Source organism: Octopus bimaculoides, chromosome 17 (assembly GCF_001194135.2).
Source record: "Octopus bimaculoides isolate UCB-OBI-ISO-001 chromosome 17, ASM119413v2, whole genome shotgun sequence".
Taxonomy (NCBI): Eukaryota; Metazoa; Mollusca; class Cephalopoda; order Octopoda; family Octopodidae; genus Octopus; species Octopus bimaculoides.
In genome coordinates this window covers 41,230,933-41,240,473 of record NC_068997.1, presented here as the reverse complement: position 1 = coordinate 41,240,473, position 9,541 = coordinate 41,230,933, and the positions used below count along the sequence as shown (strand labels likewise).

At 36.7% G+C, this 9,541-nt stretch overlaps 1 long non-coding RNA gene across 1 annotated transcript in view; it reads left to right on the top strand.

Moving 5' to 3' along the window:
- The window catches only part of LOC106876886 (uncharacterized), a 13,653-nt gene that overhangs the window by 880 nt on the left and 3,232 nt on the right, over positions 1-9,541 (top strand). The window contains exon 2 of the long non-coding RNA XR_001410304.2: positions 2,166-2,254. This is a non-coding gene — a long non-coding RNA (uncharacterized LOC106876886). The remainder of the gene's footprint in view (positions 1-2,165; positions 2,255-9,541) is intronic.

The window sequence follows — 9,541 nt, the reverse complement described above, 5'->3', positions numbered from 1 at the left end:
ATGTCTAGATGCATGCATATGTATTTATGTGCTAAATTTTTGGAAAGTTTTACATATCTTTATAGTTCCATTGATGGCTTGAATCTGCAGTCTTCTAATCAGCCTTTTTCTTTCATATGTATGTATGTATGTATGCATGTATGTATGTATGTATGTATGTATGTATGTATGTGTGTGTGTATGTAAAAATACTCATGTACTATTAGAGTTCTTATAAAAATCGAGGACAATTCAAAATTGCTAAAATTAGGCGAGACATTCCTCTTCAGTCGGTATTCATGTGAATAAAATCGACGCAATTGTCAGCAGAAAGGATTAAGAGAGGAAAAATTGTTTATAAATACTATTTATAGTTTAATAAATTTTATTTATTGATTCAGTTTAAAGAATATTACCGAGAAATTTTGTTACGTAGATTGAGCCAAGCATGAATTTAGTGCAATTCCCCACTCAAATTTATCCAAATGACTTGTTTTACGTCACATGGATTTATCCAAGTTGCTTGAGAGAAAGAGTAAAGCTGTACGTGGTCGTTTGACAAGCGAGAAACATCAACCAAATCCATTCAAACCACTTCGCACAATCTTCGAAAAAGACACGTTAGATAATGTGGATCTAGGTTCGCAACACATAAGAGAAAAATGTGGTGTTTACGGATGGATTGTCTTTGATCATAGGGTTGCTCGATCAAAGCTGAGAAGGGGTTTAACAACAGAAAACATTTCGACTTGTTAAGGTGGTTTGTTGCCTGTCACGCATTCTACTTCCTTGTCAATTAAATTTATGTACACCGAACATGATTCACAATCTATTTATAGATTTAAATTTTGTATGAATATCTGCAAAGAGGAAGTTTTATTATTATACATTGATATAAGGTGGCGTGCTGACAGAATTGGGGGAAATGCTTAGTGACAGTTCAAATTCGGCCGAGGTCGATTTTCGCCTTTCGTCCTTTCGGGGTTGATAAAATAAAAACCAGTTGAGCACTGGGATCAATGTAATCGACTAGCCCCTTTACCAAAATTTCAGCCCTTGTGCCAATGGTAGAGAGGATATATGTATGATATTTTCGTTGAAATAATCACAACGTTTCAACTTTACTCTTTCGCCTTCTTCAAGTGTCTCTCATATACGGTAATCTCCATATTTCAAATGATTCCTTTATTAGGTCTACGTGTGTAAATTATTCCGTTCTCCTTACCCCTACTGAACTGACACAGAGGTTTGACTAACTACTGTGCTTAACACTGTACAAAACCACTCTACTTAACACTCAGTCAACACCAGTAGTGTACCTAGGGTGTCCAGAGACGGTTCGCCTCGTGCGACGCTTTTATGGAGGCGGCACTCTTGGGACTACTATATAAACCTAGAGAGACTTGCTGGATGCGGGGTGGAAGGACGGACAACTCGAGGGCTGTCTCGGGCGACACGCTCTCTAGTTACGCCATTGGCTATGCCATTGTCCAATTTCTTCATTAAATAATGGGAATTAGAAAAGTTAGTCTCAAGTTTTTTTTGTTATTGTCATGAGTTTAATGCTCCCACCCATAATTAAAGGGCCCCAAATAGTGTTAATATCTATACTCGGACAACTGAAGACCTTATCATAGTCCATCAAATTCACTTTTTCTTTCTGTCGCTTCGATCTGTTATCCTGACTTTTGTTCCATGAGAGCTTTCATTTTCTCTCCACAAATACTTAGTCAAGACCAAATTTTCTGTCTAACCATGAATTACGGATTTCGATGTTCCTTTCACCTTACTTTCAGCGGGTGGTTTGTCCCACTTTTATATTCACTGTCATATCTCCTACATGGGATAGACTAAGTATATTTCTTGGCCATCATCTCTTCTGTTGGAGACTTTGTTTGAAAGAGATATCCCTGAAGGGTAAAAGCTGAAAACAGATTTACCTTACATGGTAAACCTGTTTTAGAATACTGTCTTGATATTCAATGACCACGATTTTCTGATTTTCTCCTGACTTGTTTTTAATATAAATTAAGAAGATCGTTGCAGCTTTTTCACCTACATTCACGACCTTTACATCTTTTCTCTTAGAAGCTGATGCTATGATTGCCAGATCCTTGTTATTATGAAGGATCTTCTCTTGTTGGTATGTGTCTGGATTGCAATATGACTTTCATTTGATGTTGTAGGCTGCAGATCATACCTTTGTCCACACTGAAAAGACAGCAGCGTGAATAGTGTCCGAGTATTGTGCAGTAAAAGTAGACGTGCAATATAGGTAAGTCGTTAATCTACTTTTTGCGTTGGTGTCCTAAGTTGAAATATGTCCAGTCCTTTTTTTTTTCAATTAATTTCAACGAATATATTTATAGTTTGAGGAAGCTTCTCAATCCATCAAGCTGAATTTGAATTTACCGAGATCAACTACTATTGCACATGTTCATCATGCCACGCAGTGTAGAGTGTCTTGTTTAATGCGTGATGGCATGAATAAAAATCAGATTTTGATGTGTGTCCGTCTTTTATGCGACCGATTTCTGCTGTAATCCTGGTATTACACGAATTTATGAGGGATATCTAAAAGCGGTAATTCGTTTTAACTAATTTCTAATGTGATTCTAATGGAGAGATAAAGTGTTTAGAATGTTATGAAATATTTGTAGTTCGTTTTTCGTCATTTAGCTTTTCCTCGAGGAGAGAGAGAGGGGGAAGTTACGAACTCATGAGGAACAAAGTAATGATAAAATATATTTAACCATGACTGAATGAGTCATCGCATAGGCTGGGTTTCGATAATCCCTTCAATCAGTTTTTAAAAAAAACAAACATAAGGAGTCTTTAATTAGAAAACATTAAACTTGAAACCCACCAAAATAACAAAATAGAATAAAATCTTTAAAATGTCATGTTTAAAGCTCCAAATTTCTACCACTTATAATGAATAAAAGCATTGTTAAGTGTAGTGTTTCAGCTAATGGGAGCAAACATTCAAATGTGTTTACTCTGGTTCAAGTTGAAGAAGCTAGTGACATCACATGTAGAGTAATAACTAACTGGAGAATATCACTAAAATAGACAATAGAATGAGAACAATCCAACCCTTGGAATTGGAAAAAGGTTTCACTTCGAAATTCTGACAGCGCTCTCGAATAAAACGAGCACATGAAGAAGGCCGGAGAGGACAACAGCTAAAACATTGAGAGTACAACAACCAAGAACCAAGATGACGACATAGACCAAATATACATGTGTATAATATATAGATAGAAAGAATGGAGCAGGGTAATGGTGAATAAATTCGAATAGTAGACAATGAATTGAGAGGCAATCTAGTGGGTGCAGAGTGCTACAAAGAGTGGTCGTAAAAGATAACAATAACCGGATGTGTATAAATGCTTTCCATCCTATAAATGCTTTCATCTTTTCATTATCCTTCTTTTCGGCCTGTACATATCGTGGTACAAACAACTGTAGGTGTGTGCATGTTGCAATTTCAGGAAAATCTGCAAAATATTTCATGAGAGGAAATAGAAAACATAGTTTTCCATGATTACATTGTTAAATGAGGTTAATGGTTATGGAAAGTTTGCTATATTTAGAGGACTTGCAGCACTCCCCTTACACACTCAGAATACACAACACTAATAGTCAAAGTCGATACTAACAATTACCCTCTTTATTCGGATTTCGCCCAATTTATCCGTCATCCAGTTTAATGCGAGCAAGTTCAACGATGAGCACATATGTACACATTGTGTGGTGTGTGCGTGTGTGTGTGTGTGTGTGTGTGTGTGTGTGTGTGTGTGTGTGTATTGTTGCTATTATGCAAAAGTGCCGTAAGTTCAAAACCGTTGTACTACACTTTGACAATTTTTGGTATTTTGGCATCTGAAGCAGCTGGAGATACGATAGTTTGACCAAAAGAACCAGTTATTGCAAGCAAAAATAGATATTGAAAGAAAACGCATTTGACCAAATTTGGACATACGACAGTTTAACATAATAACCACGATATATCATTCAACTACGGTTGTAGTTGAATAATATTCTTAAGGCTGTAATTTACTTACACGCTGCATCTTTCAAAAAGCTTGTCGCTAATTGAAGATTGTTAACATTTTTGAAGAGGACTGGTTCCTAACTACATTTTGGCATAAGACAATTGAGATTTGGTCCAGTAGAAAAAGTTTACATCAAAATTTGTTGCAACGTTATAGGAAAGTAAGCAATGCCACCTATCAAGTTTAGATCTAAACATTAAGGGTATGCCTGTCTGAAGCGTTCAGCCACTTGCACATTAATTTCACGAGCAGGCTGTTCAGTTCGTCGGATCAACTAGAACTCTCGTCGTCGTAACCGACAGAATGTCATATAAGTTTGGGAAATTTGGGTAATTTTAGCCAATCAACAGATAGCGTGACATTGGCAGCTTGTTACCATGACAACCGCATGCTGTGTTGTGGTTCACTTCACTATTGTCTGTGCCGCACGTTGTTCTATGTTGATTTGTCTCACTTGATTCTTCACACCACGAGATTCTTTTCACCCACGTGTATTGTTTTAATTTTTCTGTGTTAGTATATTACATATTTTTCTGTGCTTCTGTGTTAGTATCTTTACACATTGTTCATTTCATACTTTTTTCATATATATTCAGGGACTCATTGATTCAGAAAGCTGGATTTATGATTTCACTAGGTTAATTCTATTCATAAAAATTTTAATCAAGAGTTAAACCGTTAGCTTCACATTTCAACAGCTTAACTGAAATTTAGCCCATGTAACAGGAACTGAGAGGGATATCGTGGAACAGAGAAACTGTGGGCGATACAGATAATGTGACATTATTTTTGAATTATGCATGCAAAAACTTATAAGATACAGGTATTCTTTTCTTTGGAACAAATCCTTTGTTAACTAGTGTTATTCTTATCGTAGGTTACACATCCAAGCATGAAAATGTTACTCAACTTTGGAGTTTTGGAGACAGACGCCCTCTTCAGACACACACGCACACATGAATGCATAAATATACATATAAACTTATATATGAATACATACATCAACATGTACTTATATATTAATGATGTACACAAATACATGACAGGTATATATAATACTGAAATACGCATAAAGTAAACACATTCAGACAGAAACCTACAACGAACAGGTCATGTCACAGACGCTAAGCTATAAATTTCACAGGGAACAACCTTAAACCTTAAAGTTGACACCGCTCCCCTATCACCCTCTAGCTGCTAACAGGATCGTAAGACAGACTCAGTTTCGAGCTATTTGGCTCACCATCAGTTGCGAGTTCCTGCACACTAGAGCGATAGCCAGGATCCGCTACCGCTAACAATATATTGTAAACAAAGTCGTCACATCAAAGTAGCTGTTGATGTGACGATATCAAAGTGGCTGTTGATGGGGCGACATCAAAGTTGTTATTGATGTGGCCACATACGAATAAAGAAAAAGAGAGGGGTCGAGAAAATGTTTGGTATTATTGAAGCTGGTTGGAGGAATGTCTTATATATACATATATATACATATGCATAGAATGTATGTATGTATAGATATATTAAATATACCTATATATATATATAATACATTTACATACATATATACTATATACTTTATCTTTTACTTATTTCAGTCATTAGACTTATGACCTTGAAGAATTTTAGACGAACAAATCAACCTCAGTAATTTTTCTCTTTTAAGTCGTGGACTTATTCTATCAGTCTCTATGTTACGGGGGACGTACGCACACCAACACCGGTTGTCGAACAGTAGTGATGGACACACACGCGCGCGCGCGCATATACGGCGTGCTTTGAGTTTCCGTCTATCAAATCCACCCATAAGGCTTTGGTCGGTCCGAAGCTATAGCAGAAGACATTCGCCCAAGGTGTCATGCAGTGAGTGGGACTGAACCCGGAACCAGGGCTGGTTGAAATATTTTCAATGAGTTATACTAATGCTGTTACGGAAAGCATGAACATTGTACCCACGCATTACATTTCCCTAAGTTGTTCTTCGTCTCAGTTATGAAGCAGCCAGTGTTTTGAATAACGATAGTGAGAAACTCAGGGCTTAGTCCGAAATGTGAATGAAATCTCAAACAGAAAGCGCGCACGTACAAACAGTCACGCACACGCACGTACGCACGCACACACACACACACACACACAGACATACTTTCTCTCTCTCTCTCTCTCTCTCTCTCTTCTGTTCCTCCATTTCCCAATTCATCGCTCAACTAACTCATAAGATACAGTTTAGCCTGTTCCTTCGGGTTTAATAATATCGATCTAGCAGTCCTACTTAAAAAGTATTATTTCTCTAGACATTTGCCAGAATTGTAAATATCTGACAGGTTCGTTACAAGATGAGACATATTTAGTAAGCTCCCACACAGACTGACAGAAAACTATTCAGTTTATCAATTAAAGTGTATTTTTCATCGAAATCTCTTTCTCCAATCACATTTAGTATAGATTCCCAAGAGTTTTGCATCCTTTATACTTTTTACGCTGTGACTGTCCACTTGCTTCGCTGTTTTATTAATTTCTTTCCTCACCACCAAATATTCTTATTTCGCTTCAGTATAAATATAATGGACCCGACGACTTGAGAATCGTGTTATCTCATGGCATCAACATTGTTCATGAATATTGAATCTAAAATATATTTTGTTGTTATCTTGTCCATAGAAATATCGTTAGTTAAACACTGTCAGGTGATTTTCAGCTGTCACAAGCATTAGAACTATGTTTCCGGTCTGCGATTTTTTTTCTTCCCCTCTCTCCAGTCTCAGAGACATTGAAAGACGTCATGAGAACTGTCTTTCCTCTTCTGGCGAAACCATGTAAAAGGATATATGCGTATTCATTGTAATTTCACAGTAGATGAAGGCAAGATGACAGAATTGTTGGCGTGCTAAACAAAAAACTTTGCAGCATTTCTTCCGGCTTTACATTGAGTAGTTCAAATTCCATCGAGGTCAACGTTGTTTTTCATTTTCTCGGGGTTGATAAAACTAGTCGAGCATTGGTGTCGCTTTAATTAACGAGCCCCACTTTCGTACCAAATTTCAGGCTTTATGTCTATAGAAAAAGAGAGAAAAAAAATCCATACCAGAGGGTGCAGACTCCATCAAACTAACTTACTGCCCCACAACGTGTGCAGTAACTTATATCATCTAACAAATCCAGGCAGCATTGAAAAAATGTTAAAGGTGACATAGAAACAAGGCGACTTTTACAAACTTGTTACCAGTTCAAATATACTTGAAGCGTGTTCGAATCCCTATGAAAGCCACTCACTGTATTTTTGTCAGGGAGAAAATTTCTCTCTGTAGACAAATAGTTGTCTACAGCGTCCCTTGACCTGACTGAAATGCATGCATTTCGGAGTGATAATTTCCTCTTCAGCAGCAGAGACTGGATAGACAAACGCCACGAACTAATACACGAGACTGGTTCCTCTTATGATATTCCCGTCATCATAGTAAATAAATTACGGAGTGGCAGCGCTAAGTAGGGACGTGTATAAATACAAACTTTCGGAGCGAATCACACCAAAATGCATACATCCCACAATCTTGTTAGGGATCGCCGTGGGTTGTCTACAGCGAGGAATTTTCTCCATGACAAAATGTAATGAATAGCTTTCGAATATGCCTTCTCAAACATATTTGAACGGGTTACCCGTTTGTATTTATACACATCACTGCTTAGCACTGTTATCTCGTTAGGTGACTTTATTTTGACTTGTTTTAAAGCCAATAATGTCGTTCAGCTTATATTGATTGAATAAACTCTGACATGGAATGTTAAGCTGAACCTGGCAGAGTTTGAAAATAGAACTGTGAGGAATAAATCTAAACAGTGTCATGTATTTGGCAAACTACTGTATAGGTCACCTCTCTCCCCCTTTCTTATCTTACTCTATCAACACTTTTCAACAATAACTCTAAGTATTATTTCTGTAGAAGGAAGACTTTTGACATATTTTAATCAGTTCCGTTTATTTTTGAATTTACTGAAAAACTATTATTAATTCGACAGGAAACTTCCATTTGAAGAATTTAATAACAGATCTCTACCAATTTATTCATTTCACAGTAATCATACTTCCTCTAATAAAAAGAATATTAAAAATCATCAAATTGTTTACGAGACTAATTTGAGAATATATCACTATACAGTCTAATTAGTATTAATTCCTATAGTGTATATTGTAATTAATTTGCGGAATCAAATAAAATTATTTGAATGTTCACTTGAATATTTGTTTTCTTCCAACAACTGTGAAGAGCCCGTCTATATCTTTTAACAATGAAGATAACAATAGAATAAAGATTGATGAAAACAAAGTATAAATTTATCTCTTCTCTGGAACACATAGACACGCGCGTACATATACACGCGAGTGCGAGCACACACAAATACATGTGCGCGAACGCACGCACGAAAGTGTGCATATGAAGAGAGATACAACTTTTAATAATGGAGATCACAATACGGTAAAGATAGATAATAATGTCTCTTTTCCGGAATGCGTAATGTGTAAGTGTGTGTGTAAATACATACATAATACAAAGAATATGTATGCATGTACACCCACATATATGTACATACTTACATCTACATGTGTATATAGATGCATATCGGGGTACAGGACGTTAGAAAAATGAACTACAGACAACGGAACGAACACATAGGAAAACAGATAACCACTTGGAATTAATCCTTCGTCAGCTGCTTCTAATCTAACTAGACGTTTCGAAGATACATACATACATATACGAATATCTATCTATCTATCTATCTATCTATCTATCTATCTATCTATTTTTATATATACAAATATAAATACGTATACAAACGTCGATATATGTATAATACGCTACGTGTCTTTGCATATATAAAATAGTTTGTAACACTAACATGTGAAGCTGTTGAATTTGTTCCACTTTATAAGATTTACTTTCTAAACCATTCGACTCGAGCTGGAGTCGTTCTGTTTATTTCTTATATTTGTCTCTTAATGCTTAATAAACCAGTTTGAAGTTTTCTAAATTATCCAACAGCGTTGACTGAGTTCTTTCTCCTCACTCCTTAAACCAGTGAAACTCTTGAATGCTGAAGCCAGTCAGATAGCAGAATGTGGCGTTAGCTTAGGTCAATTTCTCGTTGGGCTTACGGTATGACTTGTAAGAGCTTGTGTATAAATCTAGTGCTTAAATAGTCTTAAACAGTGAACTTCCTTATCTTCTTCCTTTCTTTCTCCTTTCTTCCTTCCCCTCTTCCCTTTTCTCCCTTCTATTTCCTGGTTCTCTCTTTTACTCTTACTCTTTTACTTGTTTCAGTCATTTGACTGTGGCCATGCTGGAGCACCGCCTTTAGTCGAGCAAATCGACCCCAGGACTTATTCTTTGGAAGCCTAGTACTTATTCTATCGGTCGTTTTTGCCGAACCGCCAGGTTACGGGGACGTAAACACACCAGCATCGGTTGTCAAGCGATGCTGGGAGGACAAACACAGACACACAAACA